Genomic DNA, 23,934 nt, shown 5'->3' with positions numbered 1-23,934 from the left:
GGAGCCCTGCCCAGCCGCAGCAGTCCGTGACCGAGGGGAGAGCTGGCACCGGCAACTGCGGCTCCGTGCCCACGGCAGCGCAGCCAGCACGGACACAGGGGTCATCGGGGAGCATCCATCCTGCCTGGCAGGGAGGGCCCCCGCCAGCCCTGCACAGCCCTGACACCCCCAGAGCATGGAAACACCACCGGGGAACAGCCCTGCACAGCCCTGACATCCCCAGAGCATGGAAACACCACCAGGGAGCAGCCCCTGCCAGCCCTGCACAGCCCTGACCCCCCCAGCCCACCAGAGGCACCACCCGGCTCTGCAGCCCTGCTCTGACCATGACAGGAGCCACGGCTTGTCCTCAGCTGAGGGTCCCTCAGGTGGGACAGGGGCTGCAGGAACAACAGAGAAGGGGGCTGCTCTGGCTGGAGCTGCAGCTCTGCCCTGGGCTGGCAGCGGTGACAGGGGCACAGCGACAGGGACACAGGTCACAGCTGCACCAGAGCTCCTGTGGGGCCAGCTGGGGAAACATCCTCCCACCATGGACTCAGGTGACTTTTTGCTGCTCAGCCCCAGCTCCAGACCCCCACTGAAAAATGGGGAAAAGGAAGGAAAAAGAGAAATAGATGTTGGTGCCAATTGAGAGCCCCTGAGGCCGGGGGCAGAGCCTGGGGTGGGGAAGGGGCTGTGAGCACTGGGAGCCCCATGGCACTGCCCTGCTCTCCTGTGTCTCCACCCTCACCCAGGCAGGCACACAGAGCACACTATTTACAGGAACAGGCGGAAAACCAGAAGCCAGGAAGCCTCCTCATCTCCTCCCTGCTCTTCCCTGTCAATGATGAAGGAGTCTCTCAGTCTGGGAGCTGCAGGGCCACTCTAATTTACAGCCTCACTTCAAAGCTGCCCTGTGTCTTGTCTGAAAACAGTCAATAATGGCTAAACTGAAATTTTTTATCCATTTCTAGTCTTGGACAAAGGCATTATGGCTGAGCCCGTGTAAAACCCTGACCCACGTGCTCTGAGAACACTTCAGGAGCTGTGTGGATTCCAGCTCCTAGCTGCAGCTGGCACCCACATCCCACAGCAGTGAAACCCGGAGGGCTTTGTTCCAGCCAGGAGCAGGGCTCAGGCTGTGCCTCGAGCACCCAAACCATTCACCCAACCCCAACCCCTCCTGCAGGGCCCAGGGCACTGCTGGCATCACCAGTGGGGCTCTGCAAGCTCACAGTGCTCAGGCCACAGACCCTTCTGCAGGCTGGGACTCGGGGCTGCCACACGGCCCCGGGATTTAGGGCTGGGAGGGATGTTTGTGTCACTGCAGCCCCTGCCATGGGCAGGGACCCCCACCAGGGGCAGGGACACCCACCAGGGGCAGGGACACCCACCAGGGGCAGGGACACCCACCAGGGGCAGGGACCCCCACCACGGGCAGGGACACCCACCACGGGCAGGGACACACACCACGGGCAGGGGGGACACCCCCACAGCCCGGGTCTCTCCAGGCTGGCTGTGCTCGCTCCCACGGGTGGGCAGGCACATCTCCCGGGGCTGTGGGGAAGGAGAAGGGATGGAGCCGGGTGGCTGCTGGGGCACAGGGACCCACCAGCTGCCTCAGGCACTGCTACAGCAGAGGCTTCATTACCACAAAACAGGGTTTTTATAAGTCAATTAAGACCTATTAGATGCTAATTTCACTTAATGAATATTCACCAACAATGGGCACACCACGGCTAAGCCAGGAGACAGAGAGGCTTTGCCCCAGTGAGCAGTTCTGCTGCTGCCCAGGCGCCAGTGGCACAGGTGGATGGGGCAGCAGGAGCCTCTGCTCCCCTGGGCACGGGGTGCCCGGTGTGCCAGGGCCGGGTGTGCCCCGCTGCAGAGCCCACAGCTGCCCGGGCCGGGGCTCCTGGGGCTCTGGGGACAGCCGGGGGGTCACGGAGCCGTCTCTGTGCCCGGGGGATGCCTGCAGCAGCAGTGGGCACGGAGGGGCTGAGCCCAGCCCGGCACCGGCAGCAGAGGAGCATCGGCTGACTGAACCACAGCACCCGGTAATTAATGTCTAAATGCTTTGAGATTCTTAGATAAAAGTGGCTAATTAATTCTGGCCTGGCTTTCCTGCTTTCCTCCCTGATCTCAGCACATTTCTCTCCCAGTGCCCTAATTATAATAATTATTATTAGAATCTTCTGAAGCAGCAGCAAAACCTCTGATGTATAATTGACACACGAGCCAGCAGCCACCCAGTTTTCCCCTTCTCCTCTCCGTCTTTCCCAAGCAGGCTGCAAGGAGGGAATGGGGAATCCCTGTGCAGGAGGACAGATGCTGTGAGAGAGCTGGGGAGGAGCTGGGAGCGAAACCAGAGTGACAAAGGCAGGGAAGAGTTTTCATGGTGAGAGATGGGCCAGGGACATCCTCCAGCTCAGACACCCCTGATCAGGGCTTGAACTGGGAGATGCTGAGCCTGGGATGAAGAGCCCAGCACGGAGAGTCCTGGGGGCACAGGGCAGGGCCCCCATCCCATTATCCCATGCCATGCCATGCCATGCCATGCCATGCCATGCCATCCCCTGCCATGCCATGCCATGCCATGCCATCCCATCCCATCCCATTATCCCACCCCTGTGCCCCCAGCTGGCAGTGCCACCCCAAGGGCAGCGGGGCTGCACAAACACTCCGAGGGGTCCAGGAGTGCCCCATGCCCTGTGCCCAGAGATAAAATGCTGTCATATTTCAGAACAAATGTTACAAATTTCCGTTCTCTGGGAAATCTCCACAGTTTCAGTTTTACTCCTCTTGAGTTTGGACTGAAAGGGGCAGCTCTGGGAGGGCACTCCCTGGGGTGGGACTGAGCTCTCCCGCAGCTCTGCCCTCGCAGGCTCCTTCTCACAACAATGTTCCTTGTGTCCGGTTTCTGCAGCTTGCACAGCCCTTTTTGCTGATGTTTGTGGGCAGGCTGGGGATGGTGACACGGCTGGGGAGGGACAATGTCCCCAGGCAACAGCTCAGACACATCTGGTGCCCGTTTCCGAGGCAGACAGGGACATGTTCTGTATCCAGACGCTCATTTACCTCCACGTGTGTGGCTGTACCAACCTCCCAGCCTGTGATCATCACTTGAGCCATTTTCCCACTGTTCTCAATCCACTCTGGCCCATTTATGTTGTCCTCTTACCTTTTATTCCTTTCCTGCTCTTTCTGCTTTAGGGCTTTGTTGTTGGTTTGATTTATTTCTGTTTCACGCTCCTTTTATCCTTCCTGTCCCATGACTTTCACCTCTCCTCTGGGTTTTGCTGCCTCCCCCTCCTCCCTGTGTGTGCTGTGCTGGGGCTGATGGCACTAATTTGAGCACTGATTGCCCACTGTGCCCACTGGCAGGGCTGGCAGGGAGCAGCTCCCTGCCACCTCGGTGCCACTGCAGCCCTGTCCCCGCCGTGCCTCCAGCCCTGGGGACCCCGGAGTGCAGCCTGGGGCTCTCAGACACATCCCCGCAGTGCTGGGGTCAGTCCCAGCTGCATTTGCCAGGCTGAGGACAGGTGACACTGCTGCAGTGCCACTCTGATGGGGGCAGGCACTGGGGCGTGCCCAGCGCCTCTGGGTCTGTGTCCACGGGGGAATGGAGGGGTTGGGATTGATGAGAGACCGAGCTCTAATGGGTGCTTTAATAAATCCATTCTGCCTCGGTAACGGGCCACATTTACCAGCAGAAATGCCCCAGTCTAAATGGAATGACCCAGCTAGAGCTGAGGAGTGATGACAGCTCCAGGCCTGACGGCTGCAGGTCTGTCCTGGCAGCAGGACAGACACCCCGGATTTATTTGCTTTAATTTGCTTTTAGGATCAAGCATCTGCAGGAAAATTTCAGTGAGACAGTCCCGGGAAGGACTTGGCAGTGACACCATTGGTCTGAGCCCTCCCATGTGTTCAAAGGCAGCCGAGAGTGGGGGAGAGAGCCCAGGGGAGAGCAGGAACTGGGGAGAAGGGGAACCAAGGAAGGAAGGGAACAGGCAGAGCCTGTGGCTGCTCCAGCCCCCTTAGGAAGCTCACACAAATTTTTATCCTTTTTGGGGCGGCTGGGGACACCTGGTTGCTGCCATCTGATTTGAATTCAATTGAAATTTAAATTAAAATTTAACATTTCCAGTTCAAAGTGTTTTCCATTTAAATATTCTGAACTTGCCAACCCAACATAAAGCCCAGAATTGTTCCCTGGTCTGTCTTGCTCGTGCGCAGTGATTTTCAGCCAGTGCCCAGCAGCACACACACTGCCATCAGGAGTCTCCCAGCACATTGTTGTTTCAGCACTCCTGCAATCTTCCCTAAACACTTGGTTCTGGAAGTGAACTTCTGTAAGAGCATCAAATTTGTTTGAAAATAAAAATAAGTTCCCCAAATGGTGAAGAAAAAGAGACCTGGTGTTAAAATACCAGAAGGCAAATTAAATGAGCCAAAATATTTATATAGGGATCTTCTCAAAGTAACATGTGATGAAGTTGAAATTGGGAGAGGAGGGGCAGCAGCGTGGTGAGGCACAGGCAGAGTGGGGAGCAGCTCTGCTCGTGTCTGGGAGCTGTGGGCACCCAGGCTGGAGTCAGCTCCTCCGTGCTCTCACCCTCCTGGGCTGGGCAGGGGACACCCTGGACCCTGCTGGTGTCCCCAGGCTGGCCACCACTGCAGAGCCAAGCCTTCAGTGTGCCCCCTGCACCCCAGGCTGCTCCCCAGCTCCAGCTGTGCTCCCTGCACCCCCAGGCTGGCCACCACTGCAGAGCCAAGCCTTCAGTGTGCCCCCTGCACCCCCAGGCTGCTCCCCCAGCCACTGCATCCCCCAGCCCCAGCTGTGCCCCCTGCACCCCCAGGCTGCTCCCCCAGCCCCAGCTGTGCCCCCTGCACCCCCAGGCTGCTCCCCCAGCCCCAGCTGCCCCCCTGGCCCCTGGCCAGGCTGCAGCAGGAGCAGAGCTGGGTGCTGCCCCTCCAGCTCTCCCTGGGATCCTCCCTGCTGGTTCTGCAAGGACTTTGCCTGCAGGAGAGCAGGACAAGACGAGCCTGGTCTGTGGGGAGGGCTGAGGTCTCAGCATTCTGCACTCCAGCACAGCAGCAGTGCCTGGAGGAATAACTCAGAGCTGCTGGCTCCCTGGCTCAGTGCTCCCCTTTCCCAGGACTGTGAACAGAAACAATATTTGGCCATCAGGACTGAGGCATTTCAGTGTATTTCCCTCTGGGAAAGCAATGTTGGTATGAAAAGCTGGCACTTCAGTTTTCCCCTGCCCACAGCATTTGCTCTTTCTGTTCTGCCAAACAACTCCAGCTCGGGTAAGTTTGGAGCACAGAGAACTCACAGCTGTCACTATTTGCATCTTCCTTCTTCCAGTTCAGCCTTGCTTCCTCAAATTTAAGACTTTTCTGAGTATTTTTTGATTCATCAATGCCATATTAACCCAGTACCTTAACCCAGCCCTTCCTTTTGCTCTCTGCTACTTTCCATTTAAGCTCAAGACCTTGAAAGTGCAGTTTGATGGAAAGCGAGCAGCCTGGGCTGAGGAGCAGGGGTTTCCTTGTGCTCTCTGGGGGCCCGGGGTGACCCCGGCCAGGCTGACCTGCAGGGCACACACAGAGCCCTCTGCTCAGCCAGCACAGCAACAGCCACAGCGCAGGGAGCGACCCAGACCAGGGACTGAGCCTCTCTGAAGAGAGATACTCAATCAGGCATTAATTAAAGCACAGGCAGGACCACATCAGTCTGAATGATCAGCAAACATGTTCCTGATGCTGCCCCAGCTCTGGAACTGCTGCCAGAGCTTTGCAGCAATGCAGGGTGAGGGCAGAGCCAGCCCAGCCTGGCCGTGGGCACTTCCAGGGCTGGCAGCCCACACCTCTCTGGCAATAATACCTGGATGTTTCCATGCCTAGATGGAGCCCCCCAGTTCCCATTAGATGAGCCCCGTTCTGGACACCTGCTTTCATTAGCAAAGCCACAGTGTTTATTGCTCCTGCTTCTCCAAGACCTGCGTGAGAAACTGCTGACAGATGGTTGTGGTAATGTGGGAGCCAGAATTCTTGAATTTTTGGAAATTAGAGCTCATGAACTCAAAAATGCTCTGGAGATCCAAAGCTATCATGTCAGCCTATGTTGTTCCAATTAATTGCAATCAATCGCTAATTGAGAGCTATTTTAAGACTTGTCATTACTCTGAACATAATGGAGAATAAATTGCATGTTCCCCTTTACCCCCACCACAAATGACATCAGTGCAAAGAGATCTCAGGAAACAGTGAGAAAGGAGCAGGAGCCGGTTCCTGTTTCCTCCTGTCCCCTGGCAGGAGCAGTGACACAGCAGCTCTGGGGTCAGGAGGGAAGAGACGAGGGCTGAGAGGCACCAGGGCCACAGGCAGCTCCTGGGGCTCCACCTCCAGCCCTTGCCAGCATGGCAGCTCTGGTATCTCTGTTTTAATGAGCTGAGCTCAGTTTTCTCTAAGATCCCTGCCAAGCTCTCTGATTATTCCGTGGCAGCCCTGGGGACAGGAGGCACGGCTTGGACTGGGTTTGCTGGGGGCAGCAGTTTGGTTTGGCTTTACAGCCAGGGCCCCACATCCTGACAGAGCTATCGTGACATATTGTGACATTATTGAGACCCAAATCACCCAAAGAAGTGCTCAGCACCAGGCTGGGGTGTGCTGCAGTGCTGGGGCAGGCAGCCCCCGCAGGGACAGAGCTCAGGGACAGCCAGCCTGTCACTCACTGTCACCCTGAGACGGGCACAGCTTGACAGGCTGGTCCATCACTGCAGGAGGGAAATCCCCAGGCTGAGAGATAACCAGCTCCTAAATGAGGAGCTTCTGCTAGCAGCCAAGAGTAAGGCAGCTTTTAATCCAGCTACAGTTCTGCTGTCGTTTCATGACATTTTCGTTTGGATACAGTTGGAACAAGCCCAGCTCTCCTTTTAAAAGGCCCAAGTTTCACTTTTTTCCCCCAATGATTTAATGCCATACTCTCTTCCTTTCATTTCCCACCTGGTCCTTATCTGCACTGTACATAAATCTGTGTCTCCTTGGGCCCTGGCCGTGGCCTCTGTGCCACCGTCACATGGAGAAATTCACCCCTTTCACCTCTCGTTTGTTCTGTTCTTGCAGTCGCTCCAGTTTCTTCTCTCTCATCTTTTACTCTCAGTATCAAGTGATCTGCTATTCTGGGAGTATCCTCCCGTTGTCCCTTTGTCTCTGCTCCAGTGCTGTTCCCAAAAGTCACCCTTCCCAGGAGCTGTTCCCAGGGCTCTGCAGTCCCCTTCTGCTCAGGCTGCAGCTTCCTGCCTCTGCCTTGCCAGTCCCTCCTTCCCTTCCCACAGCAGGGGTTACCATGCTAGCAATCAATAATTAAGCTGTATAACAGGGCTATCAATCAATAATTAAGCTTTATAGCAGGCAGCAAGCTGTTACAGCACACAACTGAAGTGACTGCTGAAGAAGGCAGGTGGTGGGAGGAGTTTCATTGAATTTAAAGCAAATATTGCTGCAGGTGAGTGAATGCAGCCCTGCTGCTCCTCCTGGCAGCTCTGGGGTGGCTCACGGGAGGAGAGGATCCGGTGCCAGGCCTGGTGGTGGGAGGAGTTTCATTGAATTTAAAGCAAATATTGCTGCAGGTGAGTGAATGCAGCCCTGCTGCTCCCCCTGGCAGCTCCCAGGGTGGCTCAAGGGAGGAGAGGATCCGGTGCCAGGCCCGGCTGTCTCCTGGGAGAGGAGCCCCCCAGGAGGGGTCTGCAGGCTGCCCCGTTCCTGGCACACCCGCCCAGCTGGCACACCCAGTGCCCATGCTGGATGCCACGTGAAGGGTGGCAGACGGAGCACAGCAGCTCTGCCAGCGGTACCCCAGGGCCTGCAAGGGCGTCTCTCCCATCTGGACTGGCCACAGCCACTTGTGAGGCACCACGGAGCAGCCCTGCCCGGGTGACAGGCTGCAGGAGCAGCCTGGAGCCCTCAGCCCACCAGGATGATTATTTCTCCCCTGCCTCGTTCAGGCCCGTGCTGGCACTGCCCAGGGCTGGCTGGAGCAGCAAAGCCAGCAGGAGCAGCTGCTGCTGCCTGGCCACAGTGACATGATGTATGTCCCTGTCACCGAGGGACACGGACCGTGGCTGCTGCACCTGGGCCGGGCACAGGACAGGGGCCAGGGCAGCAGAGCAGCCAGGAGTGGCTCTGCTGAGACATCCAGCTGGAAAAGATGCCTGTGAAAACAATTACTTTGGAAATTACTTCCCTCTTTCCTGCTTAAAGCCATTACTGATCTCCTAATTAGGGGCTGTTGTGAGGGGAGCATCAGCCTCCTCCCCAGGCAGTGAGGGATGGGACAAGGGAAAACGGCCCCACGGTGCCCCAGGGGAGGCTCAGACTGCATTGCCAGCGAGAATTTCTTTACTGAAAGACTGGTTAAGCATTGGAGCAGGCTGTGCAGGGAAGTGGTTGGGTCCCCATCCCTGAAGTGTCCCAGGCCAGCTTGGATGGGGCTTGGAGCAACCTGGAATAGTGGGAGGTGTCCCTGCCCACGGCAGGGCTGGGAACAAGTTGATATTTAAGGACCTTTCCAACACAAACTGTGCTGGGATTCTGTGGTTCTACAGGCAGGGCTGGCCCAGCAGTGCCCAGCAGAGTGCCCAGCAGAGTGCCCAGGGCATTCCCAGCTGATTTGTCCCCTGGGATGGCAGTGGCATTTCCCACAGGCAGGGACAAACAGCTCGGGCCTGGCTGCCTTTCCCTCAGCCCCAAACCAGCTGCATTTTCCTGATCACCTCCTGAGGACGAGCCCGTGCTGTGGCAGGGGCAGCAGAGGGTCCTGCTGTGGGGCAGAGGTGCCAGCCTGGAGCAGCAGGGACATGGGGACAGCGGCTCGTGCCCCTGCCATGCCCAGCCCTGTCCCTGTCCCTGTCCGTCCCTGCTCCAGCGGCCCCGGGAGGTGCTGGGGATGGAGGAGCTGCCGGTGATGGATTCCCGGAGCACAGTCAGGGTCAGAGCTGCTGCTGCTGCTGCCGGGGAAGGGGGGGACGCCCCGAGCCCTCCGCGGGAGCGCAGCCGGGGCTGAGCTCTGCATCAGGGCTGGCACTTTTCTGGGACTATCAGATATCCCTTTCCACAGGGGCACATGCTCGGTTTTTATGAGCTATTTAAGACACCCTCTCTGGAAGTTTTCTTATTTTTTCCCTGTCTGAACCTCATAAACTGGGCTTCTGCTCTGCAGAGATAAATTTGATTTATGTGAGAAACATTCCTGGGCACAGTGGGCTTTGCCTTAAACCCCGTATCTCGCTGTTCAGTGGTGCTGTGGCTTAGCTTGGTTTATTTTCTATCCTCTAAGTGGTGAATTGAACTTTCAGAAATGAATGGTTTGGTTTATCTGATTTAGCATCTTGAGCAAAGCACTTTTGCATCAAATAAATGCAGGCGGTGGGAGACCCTCCAGACACTACTTTATTCCAAACATTTTCAGCACCGGTTTCAAGACCAATTAAGTTACCCATGCCTGAGCAATCCTAAATGCTCTGGGATCAGAAGCTTTTCCCTGTGCAGAGGGTTTGAGGGGATGAGGAGGTGCTGAAGGGGCAGCACCCTGTGCACCCTGTGAGGGCTGCCCGAGTCTCCAGGAATCCCCAGGAAGCATTCAGTGCTCTGGGCTGGGCTCAGGGTGGGGATTGGGCACAGCCTGGACACTTCCAACCTCAGCCATTCTGGGATTTCACTTCAAAATGGAAGGTAATTACAGCAGATGGATCCATGGGTGGTGTCCAGCACCACCCAAGAAATCAGCTGGGCTCAGCAAGCCTTGGCAGGGCAGCCTTGGCCAGGCCCTGCCCCATCCCTCAGGCAGACACGGCTCCCCAGAGCTGTGCAGGTTTGGGAAGCAGAGCCTTCAGCTGCTCTGATCACACCCATTGCCTGAGACATTTCCTTCCCCCTTCCCTCCTGCACCTCCTGGGCCCTTTTGCCATCAAATCAGCTGCAGGAACAAAGTCATTTGGCCAGGGAAGGAGCTTGTTAAGGAGCGAGGCTGCTCTGTGGCACAAGGAAACAGAACCCAAGCAGGTCCTTCCACCCCGTGTCTGACAGACAGACTGAGCCCAGCAGGGCAAAGGGGCTTTCTCTGGTGGGGAAGGGTGGAAACCCCAGCAGCCCATGGTTTAAAAGCCCTCCCTCAGCTCTCCTCAAGTCAGCCCCCAGCCATAAGGGAATGGTCTAGAGCTCGTTTTTGGGAGTCATTTCTGGATGCTGACACAGGGAGCAGCTGCTCAGGTCTCACCTATTGCTTTATTTCAGCTTTATCTGGTGAAAACCAAATGCTGCAGCCCAGTTCCTTGGCTGAGGAAAGATAAATTACACTGTAAATGCATGCGTGACCTGCTGGTCAAGAGGCTCATTGTAGTGTTTTATGGTCATTATTTATTGACCAGCTGTGAGGTCTGAATCGGGTGCTTGGAGCTCTCGGAACCAGGCTGGAGCTTTGGGGGGGACAGGCTCGGCCTGGGGAAGCCCTGGGGGTGCAGAGTCTGGTCCCCAAGGCTGCATCAGCCCCACCCCAGCACCCTGCTCGGCCAGCAGAGAACCCATGTGTGAGGGCAGAGACGGGTGGATAAACAGAGCAAAAAGGCCCCAGCTATAATTTGAAGAGTGTAAGTGTTTCAGCTTCAGCTCAGCAGCTGAGTGAGAGACAGAAGCTGCTGCTCAGACCGTGCCCAGCTCCTGAGCGCTGCCCAGCCCTGGGTGCCCCGGGCCCGCGCTGGCTGCCCCGTGGTTTGCAGCCCTGCCCCGCCGTGCCAGGGCACTGAGCCCGGCCAGAGGCTCGTCCTGCCCCACAGCCGTGCCCTGCAGCCCGCAGAGCCCGCAGCTCCAGCGGGTGACGCTGCCGGGGGCTGTGCCAGGCTGGCACGGGGCCCTGCCCGCGGTGCCACACGCGGCCTGGCCCAGGCCTCGCCAGCCATGGCTCAGAGTGCCGGGCTGGGGCCAGGCCTGGCCCTGGGGACACTGCCAGCGAGGAGGGGACAGCTCAGCAGCTGTGTGCCAGGAGGAAGCACCCCGTGCACCCGGGGGCCGCTGGGCTCGGGGGCTCTGGAGGGTGCCGGGCCTAGCAGGGTTTATCCGCTCGCCTGATATTGTATTTCACTCTCAAATTTCACCTATTGCCTTCAAAAAACAGAGCAAACTCTTACTCAACGTGGGAGATTAATCTGTAACACAAAATATTTAATTAATAGAGTGAAATTTCATTTCATGGGTACTTGCATTTGTGCTGTGATAAGCAGTAGCTGGAGGTCGGGGATTCACCAACGACTGCCGACGACAAAGGAATCGTTCGTCTGCATCGCAGTCAAGCATAGCAAATATCCACGGAGTATTTTGGCATGGTCTGTAATGTTTGCTGTATTAGTCCTGTACATGAATAATTTACAGCTAAAGGTCTGTCTCGTTGCCATCACCAAATCAAAAGCCATTTGCTCTAGTTATGATATCACAGTGACAGCTTGGCTCCGGCAGTTCCCATCCTGCCAGCTGATGGGTTTCGCCGAGTTTAAGAGATTTCTCTTACATAGTAAGCAACAATAAAACTAAAAGCAGCATTAGCAGTATCTGGGGCAGAGGCTCCTGCCGGGCTGGGCTCAGTCACACTTGGTGAGCAGAGGCTGAGCTGGGCTGACTCCTTGTCACGGGCACAGCAGCCCCGGGCTGCCCCGTCCTGCCAGCACGGGGCTGGCACTGGGCTCACCCCGTGCTGGCCAGGGGTGCCAGGGGGCTGGGGCAGGGCAGGGCAGGGGTCCAGGACCCTGCCAGGCCAGGGAGCTGCTCCACCTCGGCGTGTGCTGCCTCTGGCCATGCTCCCTGCGGGACTTTGGTGTTGGGAAAGCATCACAGATCCCAAAGCAGCAGAATCAGAGCCTCATTTACACATTAAGCCTTTTTATATCTCTCTTGCTGCATACAAGGGCCATAAACCAAGCAGAAAAGTGATTTACTTGTGTTTCAAGGCCCCTTTACAGAGACAAAATGATTTATGGGGCCCCTGTGCACATGACCAAGAGGCCCTTAATATTTAACAGCTGTAAAAATCCTGCACAACGCTGTGCAATACCCAGGCCTCCAAACAGATTAAGGTAACTCTGCATACACTGTGCCTGGTCAAATATTAATCACTGAATAATTTAGCCTGTGAATTTATTTTGTTTTAAATCATTCCACAGATAAATTTGCCTGCTCCTGTGCAAATACATATTTATGATATGGTTATTGGTCTAATGTATGTTTTCTGGTATCCTCCTTTCAGGATATCCATAATAACAGTCAAATCCAAGGAAAAGGAAGGGCTGAGAGCCCAGCAGAAGTTTTCTACGCAGGGCTGCACTCGGCTGGAGCCGCTGCCTGCACCAGGGAGCTCTGGAGATGAGCACTTGGAGCCTCTTTAAATATTGATGGTGTGGCTGGAACGGTTATGAAAGCACTGGGGGAGCACTGGGAGTGATGGAGAAGCTCCAACACGTGGAGAGGAGTGCACAGGAATCCTGGCAGGACTGGCTGGGACATGCTCCCACCAGCACCCACTGCCCACCCTGAATGAGCCCCCGTGCCCTGAACGAGCCCCCGTGCCCTGAACAAGCCCCAGAGGAGCCCCCTGCTCAAAGGAGCCCCCCAGGTGTCACTCAGAGATCCACCAGTGTGCCCACCACACGGCCTCATGGCACCTGGGCACTCAGGGGAGCAGGGCTCACACCCAAGGGCTCATCTGGGAACCTCTGCTTGAAACATTGTGCTGCTGAGCTGGAGGAGAGGCTGTGAGAGACCAGAGCTCACTGACATCCTGGGGAGGCAGAGTCAGCTCAGAGCTCCAGCCAGCCTCACACACAGAGTGCCTCACACAGCTCCATCCTCACACAGCTCCAGTCTCACACACAGAGTGCTCACACAGCTCCATCCTCACGCAGCTCCAGCCTCACACAGCTCCATCCTCACACAGCTCCAGCCTCACACACTGAGTGCTCACACAGCTCCATCCTCACACAGCTCCAGCCTCACACACTGAGTGCTCACACAGCTCCATCCTCACACAGCTCCAGCCTCACACAGCTCCAGCCTCACACAGCTCCAGCCTCACACACAGAGTGTCTCCCACAGCTCCATCCTTGCATAGCTCCAGCCTCACACAGCTCCAGCCTCACACACTCAGTGCCTCCCATGGCACCAAAACCCCACAGTAACCTTTATTTAACTGATTTTCATGTCCTCATTACGAGTTGGCTGGCAGCGTTGGGATTTGCTCTTGGAGCAAGGTTCTCCTCTCTCAGGGTCACGTTACAGCCCCAGAGGTGTCTCTAGCCCCCAGGGACCCTTCCCACAGAACCCAGCTGCTGGGCAGGGACCTCATTCTGCAGGAGCAGGAGATTCCAGCCCCCCTCCAACCAGAGGGGTCAGACGGGTCCCTCAGCAGAGCAAAAAACATCCTTGAAGGGTGTCCCAACCCCTCCAGCCCCCACCAGCTGCCTGTGCTGCTTTGGAATTCAAATCCGCTGTGATCTGCACTGCCTGAGCCTGCTGGTGCTTCCACAGGCACCACTCAGCTCAGGGAGACCCTGCTCAGCCCTCCGAGGAGCCCAGGCAGCAGCAGCTGGACTCCAGCTGGAAAGAGAGAAGTTTAACATTCTGGTAACCTGCGAGAGCTCCTCCATCACAGCAACGAGCCTGACGTTCTTTTAGGAGAATACAAACTTAATTTCAAAGCATCTGGGAAATTCCATTAAGTGATTTATCCTGGAACTGATGAAACTGCAATTTATTTCAGGGCCCAAACCAGCATTAGAGCCAGTCTCGTGAGCTCCACAGTAAAACATCTGCTGCTGAGAATTATTATAACATCAGAAAGTGTTGGTCCCCACTGAGGCCAGGGTGGGATGGTGGGATGGGCAGTGGCCCAGCTGGAGCTCGGGGTGGCCACAAACAGCCTCCAAAGGCTGTTCAAGCAGGGCAAGAGCATTCTGCTTGTTTGTTGTGCTGGGTTTGAAAAAGGCACGGATGCAGGAGGCAAGGAAGAAGAAATGCTGTGCTGGATGGAGTTTATTTATCTTGTGAAAGGAAACAAAGACTTCCTGGGACTGAGGAGCTCAATTAGGCGCTGGCTGGAGTGACAGATTTACTGCTTGCTCAACAAATGCTTCTCAGAGCAGAGGCACAAACGGGACGAGAGAATGAGCAGAGGGATCAGGAGAGGCTCAGATAACCCAGGAGAGGACCCACCACCCTGCCCAGGCAGCAGCAGCTCCTGCCGAGTCCGGTCAGAGGATTTGTGCTGCTCTGCCCTGGAGGAGGAGCTGCCCTGAGGAGAGGCCACAGCTGCCCAGACCCTGCCCAGCTGGGCAATGCCCACGAGCTGCCCAGCCCTGCTGTGGGACTCAGCTGAGTTTGTTCTGGCAGGCTCCTCTCCAGCTGCTCTGCTGGAGATGGATTTCTTCCTGGAAAGATTCACAGAGCAGTTCCTTTCTGAAGCTGTTGAGGCAGAGGTGCAGTGGCAGCTCCACAGGCAGCCCTGCATCCTCCAGGAGAGCAGGAGGGCAGCTCCAGCACGGGGGCTCCTCTGGGCAGGGCTGTGCTGACCCAGACCCAGCACCCCAGCGGCAGGCACGGCCAGGCTGCTCCCAGCCGGGCTCCCTGGCAGCCAGGGTTTGTGGTTTTGTTTCAGCAAACCAGCAGCAGTGGCAGGCGTTCAAGATTTGCAGGTGCCCCGTGGAAGCTCGGCCCCAAACTCCCTGCAATTAGAGCAGAGAAATCACCAGCCCTCCCTCAGTGCCCACCCCAGGAGGACCTGGGAGTTCCGTTCCAGGCAGGCTCTGGAAGGCACAAAAGGTCAAATGTGTGAAACTCCCGGGGATAATCAATGGCAGTTGGGTCCTTACCAACCATTATGTGCTCAGAAATCTTCACTTTTGTGATTAATGCATTGTTTCTTTGGCTCTCCTCTTGATTAACAGGAATCACAGAGAAACACTCACACATCCTATCATTACTGGCTCAGGAGCTCTGCAATTACAGATTTTAATTAATATCCTGGTTCATTTCAGGGGAACTCTGGCTTTAAGTCTACTTTTTTGGGGACCCAATAGCAGCCGTGGCAGAGATGGAGAGTTCTCCTCTGGCAGCCCGGGGAAAGGGCAAATGAGAAAGAGCATTGCTCAGGATGACTTTGTTCTTTTGCTCTGAAGACCTCTTTTCCAAACAAAACCTCTGGATGCGACCCAAGCCAAGCGGTGATCTATTTCCCATCTCCTCATCAAAGGCTCCTTGTCTGCAGTGGCACAAATGTCCCTGTGCAGTTTTTGGGAGGTCACCAGGACGATTCTCTGAGTCCTTCTTCCAAGACACCTTGAGCAGATGCCAGCCCTGCCACCACCGAGGGTGTCTGAAGCTGCTTTTCAGTTCTGTGGCACATGGGGTACAGAATCCCAGCACCACTGGGGTTGGGAGAGCCCTCCCAGCCCCTGGAGTCCAGCTGTGCCTGGTGCCCACCCTGTGCCCAGCCCAGAGCTCCCAGTGCCCCTCCAGCCCTTCCTGGGGCACCGCAGGGATGGGCACCCCACAAAAACTGGATCCCAGTGGATCCCATGGGTCTGGCCCGGGTCTGGGCCTCCCTGACGTGCTGTGCCATTAACCTGGCCACAGCTGAGCTTCTCTGAATGGAGGTTTAAGCTGAGCCTGGCTGGGGCCAGGCTGGTGCTGCAGCTCCCACTCCTGCCAGGGACACCGTCCTTTCCCCACTTGGATCACTCCCTTTTTCCTCATCCTTTCTGCTCCTGCCTCCTCTCCAGAGCTGCTTTTCTCTTGGGGCTGCTCCTTTCCCCGGGGGGAAGCAGGAGCTGGGGATTCTCCCTGCAGTCAGAAACAAGCCAGTGCTGGAACATGCAGGCAGGAGCAAGGCAAGAAGGGAACTATTGTGTTTTAAAATAGGGGAGCATTTCTGTGGGGAAATATAAATTGCTTTCAGTCTCGAAATGTCTTTTTTTTTCTTTTTTTTTGCCAAGCCTGCCCGTGTTAAAAATGATGGATAGTCTTATCTCTGCACAATCTCCTGGCTGTGCTGGGGAAAATGACCCGGTGCCATTGCTGAGCTCCAGAGTGAGGGCTGCCAGTGCCTGGCATCCAATTTGTCCTGCTGCAAAGTGGGAGCCAGGGGAGCTGCATTTTGGGCATTCCTGAGCTTCGGAGAGAGGTTTTTATCCTAAATGAGAATAAGCCAGGCAGACACTGAAGCTGCATCCACTTCCCCACCAGCCCGAGGCACCCCCCTGCCCCAGCCCAGCCTTTGCCTTGGCAGAGCCGGGAGGGGCTGAGGGCAGCCCCCCACCCCTCCCTGGGGCTGCTGCTGCTCCTCGTGCCCTCAGCACCCCCGGGGTGGCTGGCACAGAGCTGCCCATGGCCCAGAGCCCGCCCTGCGTGCCAGGGCTGCTCCTGCAGTGCCAGCTGCAGCCCGTGGCACCCTACAAACACTGGATGTGCCACCCAGAGCCACAGTAAAACAGCCCGGAGCAGTTGTTTAATGGCTTTGATCTGTGCTCTGGTGAGAGCCACGGAGCATAATTATATTCTTGCTTTAAAAAGAGGGAAGGAGAAAAAAAGGCTTTATTTTGATGTTTTAGTGTTTGCTTCCCAGCAATATGTGCTTAAAGGGAGCTATGGTAATTTATCTTTCCAATTCCTGCTTTTTACAGCTGAAAAAAACAGGAATAGCTCCTGTACATTTGCATTTCATTTTTAGCTCAAGCGCCTCGACAAGGATTCAGCCAAACAAATCAGTGCAGTTTGCAGTGAGAGCAGCTCAAGGAAATAAAACCTCCAGGGATGCTGACAAACACAGGCATCAGAACCAGGATCTGCTCCTCCACAGGGAAAGGAACCCAGCACTTGGAGCAGGCTCAGAGTTTACTGAACTCCTTCCATCAGCTCTGCAGGTTCTGCATGGTCTCCCAAAGGCCCAGGGATGGACTGCAGCCCCCTGCAGAACCTGCCAGGGCCAAATTCACCCTGAGCCCACCCTCTGCATGGTCTCCCAAAGGCCCAGGGATGGACTGCAGCCCCCTGCAGAACCTGCCAGGGCCAAATTCACCCTGAGCCCACCCTCTGCATGGTCTCCCAAAGGCCCAGGGATGGACTGCAGCCCTCTGCAGAACCTGCCAGGGCCCAATTCACCCTGAGCCCACCCTCTGCCTGGCACAGGAGGAGAGCACAGGGCCCAGGATGGTTCCCTGGCATCCCCGCTCCCTCTGCATGGCACAGGAGGGGAACAGAAGCGCCTGGACTGTCCCAAGGCATCCCTGCTCCCGGGCTGTGTAATCCTGCTCCCAGGGCTGTGTAATCCTGCTCCCGGGGCTGCTCTGGCCCCACTCCCAGGGAAGCAGAGGTCGCTGCTGCAGCTCTGCCCGGCCGTGCCCACTGTACCTGCGAGAGCAGCACTGGGCTGAGCCGGGCTGAGCTGGGCTGAGCCGGGCCGAGCCGGGCTGAGCTGGGCCGAGCTGGGCCGAGCTGGGCTGAGCTGGGCCGAGCTCAGCCGAGCCGGGCTTAACTGCCAGCCTGAGCCGAGAGGGAGAGCTTTCATCTTCCACACAGCCGAGAGCACAGAGGAGCAGCGAGCCATCTGAAAGGTGCCCGTTGCCCCCGGCTGGCTTTCACCGGGCACCGCTGCCTTTGTTCCCTGTCCTTCTGCTCCCCGATTTCTGCCCGACACAGCCGATTGCTTATTGCCTTTGAAAGAGGGGGAGGAAAAGCCGCTCCCAGGACAGCCCGCGGTCAGGGCCGGCCAGGAGGAGCAGCTCCCAGGCTCTCCAATGCTTTTTGCAATCAAAGCTGCTCAAATTTGCCATCTGAGACAGCCTGGCCAGCCCCGGGCAGCAGGAAAGCTGATCCGCAGGGTTTGTTCGGACAGGGGTGTGTTCCCCACGGACAGGGGTTTGTTCGGACAGGGGTTTGTTCGGACAGGGGTTTGTTCCCCATCGTCCTGCTGGGCACCGGCCGTGCCCCGGCAGGAGCGGCTCCATCCCCTTTCCTTCCACAAAGCGCAGCAGACACTCGGCAGCTGCTGGGCCCTCGGCAGCATTTGCATTTCATTTTTAGCTCCGCGCTTTTCAGGCCATCATCATCATCATCACCAGAACCCACACTGAAGAGGGGAGTTCCCCCCGGACCTGCCCGGGGCTGGGCTGGCTCTGGTCCCTGGGGACACAGGGAGGGGACCCAGCAGGATGTCCCTGCAGGCCACAGAATGCACTGGTTTGGGTTGGAAGGGGCTTTAAAGCTCATCCAGTGCCACCCCTGCCATGGGCAGGGACCTTCCTCTGTGCCAGGCTGCCCCAAGCCCCAGCCAACCCGGCCCTGAACAAACTGTGTGTGAAGCTTGCCTTGCCTTCCCTGCAAACCCCCACCTCAGAGGAACCTCACCCATTTTACATGGTTGTACAGCATCAAACCATCAAACACCAACCCGTTCCAGAGGTGATGGGCGAAGGCTGCTGGCATTTCCAGGTGATCATGCAGGGGCTGTGTGTCAGCAGCACCCCCAGCTCACCTCCTGCAGGTAGAACTCTGTCATTTCCTAAGCAGAAAGGTGGAACAACCCAAGCGTTTCATTTCACTAAAAAAAGCTCCATAGAAAAAAATAAATCTGTCTTCCTTGGAAGCATGGTGGTTGTTCCTCTGGAGCAACATGAGGTAAGTGACACAAATAGCTGTGAATGATTCTTTTCCGAGAGCACCTGTGTGGCCATTTTTATCCGAGACAGGAGGCAGCAGCAGCCTCCGACAGAGCATTTTGGGTGAAATATCTCAGGAGCACTCTGAGCTAGAAATGACTACACCAGCTCCCCTTTAGCAACAGATTGCTTTCGAATTCACAGAATGCAAATGCAGATGCTGTTCCTGGCGCTCAACCAAATTAGTGCACAGCACATTTGTTTCTAGAGGAGCAGCGTTCAGTACAGCAGGAATAAAAGGGAAGACAATACCTGACATCACCTGCGTTTGCCTGGTTTGTGATTTCTGCATGTGACACCTCAAAGATCCTGAAGTGACAGCAAACAGCAGCCCTGGGGACACACAGGCTGCCTGTCCTGGCAGTAATGAGCAGGGGGAGTTGTAACAAGGAATTCCATGAGGTCCAAGTGTCTGGCACTACAGTCATCTTGGGGGCATTTGTAGGATGGGTCACCCAGCACAGGCCCTGCCCAGCTGCTGTGGCTCTGCTCAAGGAAAATGGGGAAGTTCAAAATCTTACCAGAGCCAGGGATTCAAGGTCTCCCTCGTCCCTGACATTTCCAGCCACTGGAGTGGATCCAGTTTTAATTGCAAGGCTCACCTTACTCCAGCTGTAACACTTCCCCCTTGAAAGGAGCACACTTCCCCCCCAGAAAGCATGGATGGATCTTCTCATCCACAGCCCTGTTCCCTGAAAAATGCCCTCGGAAAACCAGGGATTACTGACTACCAACTCCCCACACAAACTGCTCCCCATCAAGGAGGCACTGAAGTACTTAATACAATTATTCAAAGAACAATTTTCTGGTGCCAGAGCCAGTGTTTTACATCTGCCGCTGTCCCTGCAGTCAGGGCTGAGCGCTGTCAGGGAGCTCTGCTCTGGCTCTGGCCCTCCTCGGGGCTGTGCTCCCTGCTTTGCTCCTGCTGTGTCAGAGCCTGCTGTGCTCCGAGCTGTGGCTGCAGGTGGGGGCAGCAGCCGCTGCTGCAGCAGGCACTTGATGCACATTAGTACATCATAGGACAGGTATGTACAGGACAGGTACTCTGCATTGCTGGAGGATGAAGGATCTGTGGTGCTGGAGTCCAAATTGACCCGATTTTTTAGGGGCATCCCACAACCCTGGGAACTGGATCCCCCTCATTTCAGGTGACAATGACACAGCTCCCAGGCCCGAGGATGTGCTGGCAGCTCAGTCCAATCACAGCTCTCCTCAGGCAGTCTCACCTTTCCCATGTGGGTTAATTATAAACATAATATCCAGATTTTTATCTATTTATCAGATTTCTATACATACAGTAACCTTATTTACCTGGGCAGGATGGTGGGGGCACCAGTCACTAAACACTTGATGGGTATTATCTGAACTTTAAATGTTACTCCTAGTAAAAATGTCAGCTTGAAAATCAGCTAAGTCCCATGGAAGCAGATCCACAGTGGAGAAGAATTGGTTCATTTCTGGGGAAGTCAATGAAGTTAAACCAATTTCCACAGCTGCTAACACCACCCTGGCTGCTGAACAACAGCAAATCTGTGCTTCCCTGGCTTTCAGCAGAAACACATTCCTTGTTTAAACAGAGAAAGCTGTGCTGAAATAGCTGCCGAGCTTCTGCCTGAAAGAGATCCCAGCTTTTCTGCTTTTTACCCAACAGGACAAAACTGGGCTGTGAAGGCTTTGCCTGATCCGAGATCAGCTGCACTCCCAGAGTCATCGTGGCTGGAAGGACTCTGTGACTGTGGATCCTCTGACCCAGCACCAACCCACAGCCCTGGGGTCTGCCCCAGTGACCCACCACCAACCCACAGCCCTGGGGTCTGCCCCAGTGACCCAGCACCAACCCACAGCCGTGGGATCTTCTCTCCTGACCCACACGACCCCACAGCCCTGGCGTCTGCTCCTCACAGCCAGTCTGATCCTCCCTGGGGCAGCCTGAGGACAGTTCCCCGTCATTGTCAAGATTTTTAAACAAATGTGTGGAGCCAGAGTCAGGAGCCTGAGCTCCAGGAGTCTCTTCCCAAGGCCCATGGTGGGTTTGCCAGCCAGGGTTCTGTGAGGAAAGAGTCTGACAAAACTCCTTTTTGTCACTAATTAAATCTAACTAAAGCTCCCAGTTTTTATGGCCCCCGAGGTCTCCCACACCAGAAATTCCTGCCAGTTTTGCGAGCCCAAATCCCAAGCACTGACAAGGTGATTTAGGAGGAGTGGTGAATTCTCCCTGCACAGCCCGAGAGGAGGCACCAGGGCAGAGGAATCTCTGCTGCTCCTGGCTGGGCCCTCCCCAGGCAGCTGCTCCCAGGCTGAGCACGGGGCTTGGGAGGAGCAGAACCAGAGGCTGGCAACCCCCCCAGCACAGACCCAGCTGCAGCAGCCCCTCTCCTGCCCCCAGCCCCATTTCCTCTCTTGCCAGTGCTGTGCAGGAACGTGGACGTACTGCACCATAAATATTTAATTACAGACAGCTAATGAAAACACTGAAGTTAATGAAAACCTCATGGTAACGTGCGCAAACCCAGCAAGGGACCTTTTTACACAGAAATTAAAAAATAAGACAGCAAATACTCTGGGCAAAACTTTTAATGCCACTTAACTGAATTCATTCAGGTTAATTAAATCCTTTCCAAATCATAATTTGTTTCCTGTTTGTCACAGAACACATCACACAGTAATGTGTGGTAGTAACTGCAGTTACCCAGCCTTGCCTCCCGTGTCACAGCTGAGGCTTCCCCAGCCCCTGCAAAGCACAGGAGAGAGCTGAAGTATTGAGTTATCACCCTCCTGCCCCCCAGAAGCTGAGACACTGATCTCAGCTTAAAGGAAAAAGACAAAAGTCAAACCACCAGACTAAAGTTCAGTGAGAGACTGGGGCGGCTTCCCAGGGAATGTCCCTTCCCACGGGCGGCCAGGGCAGGACTGCTGCAGCCAGGAGTGGCAGCAGCTTTACATCCTGCATTTGGGACCCTGATAAACATTTACATCCTGCATTTGGGATTTAAAGGAGCAGGGAGCTCAGCTCTGAGGGGCTCTGATCACCCAGGCACAGCCTGATGCAGCTCAGAGGGTTTGGGGGTTTTCCCTGCACATGGGTAACTCCACACTGACCCTCCTGTGGATCCAAGCACAGACCACACCAGCAGCTCTCCCTAAAAGGCAGCTTTTGTTAGGTTTTGTGGGCCTGTGGAGCCTCTTGTGCTAGTGCTTCTTTCCCCCAGCTTCCCCATCCAAGCACTCCCCTGCTCACAAAATCACCAAATGCTCTCGGCAGCTCCGGCAGCCTCGGGCTCTGCTCGTCATTCCCTGTCATCCTGCTCCTCTCACATGTTCTGTCTTGTGGTGAAAAGGGAAGTGAAGAGGAGTCACCGAATGCACAGCAACGCTCCATCCTCTCTGCTTTCCCTATAAAGATCTTTTTTCCCTCTGAGCAGCAAGGTACCGGCGCCCATAAAACGACAGCACTAAAAGGCTGCTGGAAACTGGGAGAAATACAACTGCAGATGTGCTGGGAATGCCTGCACGGGCAGAGCTGCAGAACTGCAGCGTCCACAGCCCTGCTCTGGGGGAACCCCAGCTTGGGATGAGCTCAGGGAGGGGACACAGGCACAGGGATGGACCAGGGTGGCACAGGGATGGGACAGGCAGAGGGATGGACCAGGGTGGCACAGGGAGGGGACAGGCACAGGGATGGCCCAGGGTGGCACAGGGATGGGACAGGCACAGGGATGGTCAGGGTGGCACAGGGATGGTCAGGGTGGCACAGGGAGGGAACAGGCACAGGGATGGCCAGGGTGGCACGGTGGGAGGTTACAGGGGGAGCAGTGGTGGGTTCCAGGGGAGCAGTGGGAGGTTACCAGGGCAGAGTGGGAGGTTACCAGCTCGTGGCTGATGCTGCAGGTCCTGCTCCAGGCACAGCCACGGGAGCTGAGGCAAAGGGAAGACACGAATGCTGTAATTGGAAGGTGCCTGGGAGTTGTCAGTGCTATCAACAGAAAGGCAATTACTGTTTGAAAATTAATCTCTCTTTTTTTTTTCCTTTCTTTTTTGTTACCCTATTGTTATTCCCTTTTAATGTCAGAATAAGCAAAACAGGAGATTACCTGGTGTGCTCTCCCTCGAGGGAAAATGCAGTTAAAATGGAAATGAGCAGCAGGCTGGCAGCACCTGCTCGTGCCCAGGCCCAGGTATCCCACACCAAGTCCATGGCCAGGCTGAGCCCCTGCACTGAACTCCTCTTTTCCCATCGCAGCCCCACTCCCCCACTGCCCCAGCAGCCCACTGTCGGGGGAGCAGTGTCCCTGCCACCCCCCTCGAGTGCTTCTGCACGGTCCCTGTTGTGTCCAGCAGCTGGCAGAGGCTCTCAGCTCTGAGCTGTCCTTTCTTTCCCTCCCAGCCAGGCTCCAGGCCAGTCCTGGCCAGCCTCTCCTGGCCCTGCTGTGCCCACAGGAGGGGAGGCACCCCTGGCAGTGCTCAGCACGGGGCTTCAGGCAGCTCCTCTCCTCCAGACTCCACATCCTGACACGAAGCCCCTCCTGAAATCCACCATTTGGAGACCCCTCTCCCCAGCTCCCCCAGCTTCCTGTGCAGTTCTCAGACTGCCTCGTTTGTCTTTGCTCCTCGCTCGTTTCTGCGTAATTCCATCCCTCAACACATCTTTAATTAACAGTTCTGTGCTATGACTCACAGATGCATCTCTCAGCTCCAGACACCTCTCCTTCAGCCCAGCCCCAGCTCCAGGCCCCTGGGAGCTCTGTCCCGCAGGGCTGGGATGCTGCCCTCTCTTTCCAGCTGCCCCCACACTCCTCTCCATGGCTGGGCACCATCCTGGCCACACAGATAACCCAGTCCTTGCTGGCACCCTCCTCAGCTGGGATGGCCTGGCTGCTCCTCGCCCTGCCATTCCTTGGCCAAGGATTGAAGGTGCCTCTCTGCTATTCCCTGGCAAACGAAATCCCATTCCATCATTACTGAACTCTTCTCTGGCTGCTCCTCCCTCCTGCCTTTCACACACTGCCAGAAGGTCCTGGGGAAGGTCACAGCCCCAGGTGCCACTCAGGGTCCCCCTGCAAACCCTTTCTCTGCCTCCTCTTCCTCACAGCCGTAACTGCTCTAGCTCCTTCCTCTCTCCTGGAATGGGGTTATCACAGAGGTCTGGGCCGGAAGGGACCTTGCCCCTCATCCCATTCCAGTGGGACACCTTGCA

The 23,934-nt window shown here is 56.1% G+C and overlaps 1 protein-coding gene across 1 annotated transcript in view; it reads right to left on the bottom strand.

The window, feature by feature from the left end:
- The window catches only part of KCTD16 (potassium channel tetramerization domain containing 16), a 50,057-nt gene that overhangs the window by 2,917 nt on the left and 23,206 nt on the right, over nucleotides 1-23,934 (bottom strand). The gene's annotated exons all lie outside the window — the stretch shown is intronic.

The sequence above is a fragment of the Passer montanus genome, unplaced genomic scaffold (assembly GCF_014805655.1).
Source record: "Passer montanus isolate IOZ18808 unplaced genomic scaffold, ASM1480565v1 scaffold15, whole genome shotgun sequence".
Lineage (NCBI taxonomy): Eukaryota > Metazoa > Chordata > Aves > Passeriformes > Passeridae > Passer > Passer montanus.
Note: the sequence above shows the minus strand (reverse complement) of the source record. Positions and strands in the feature narration are given on the sequence as shown.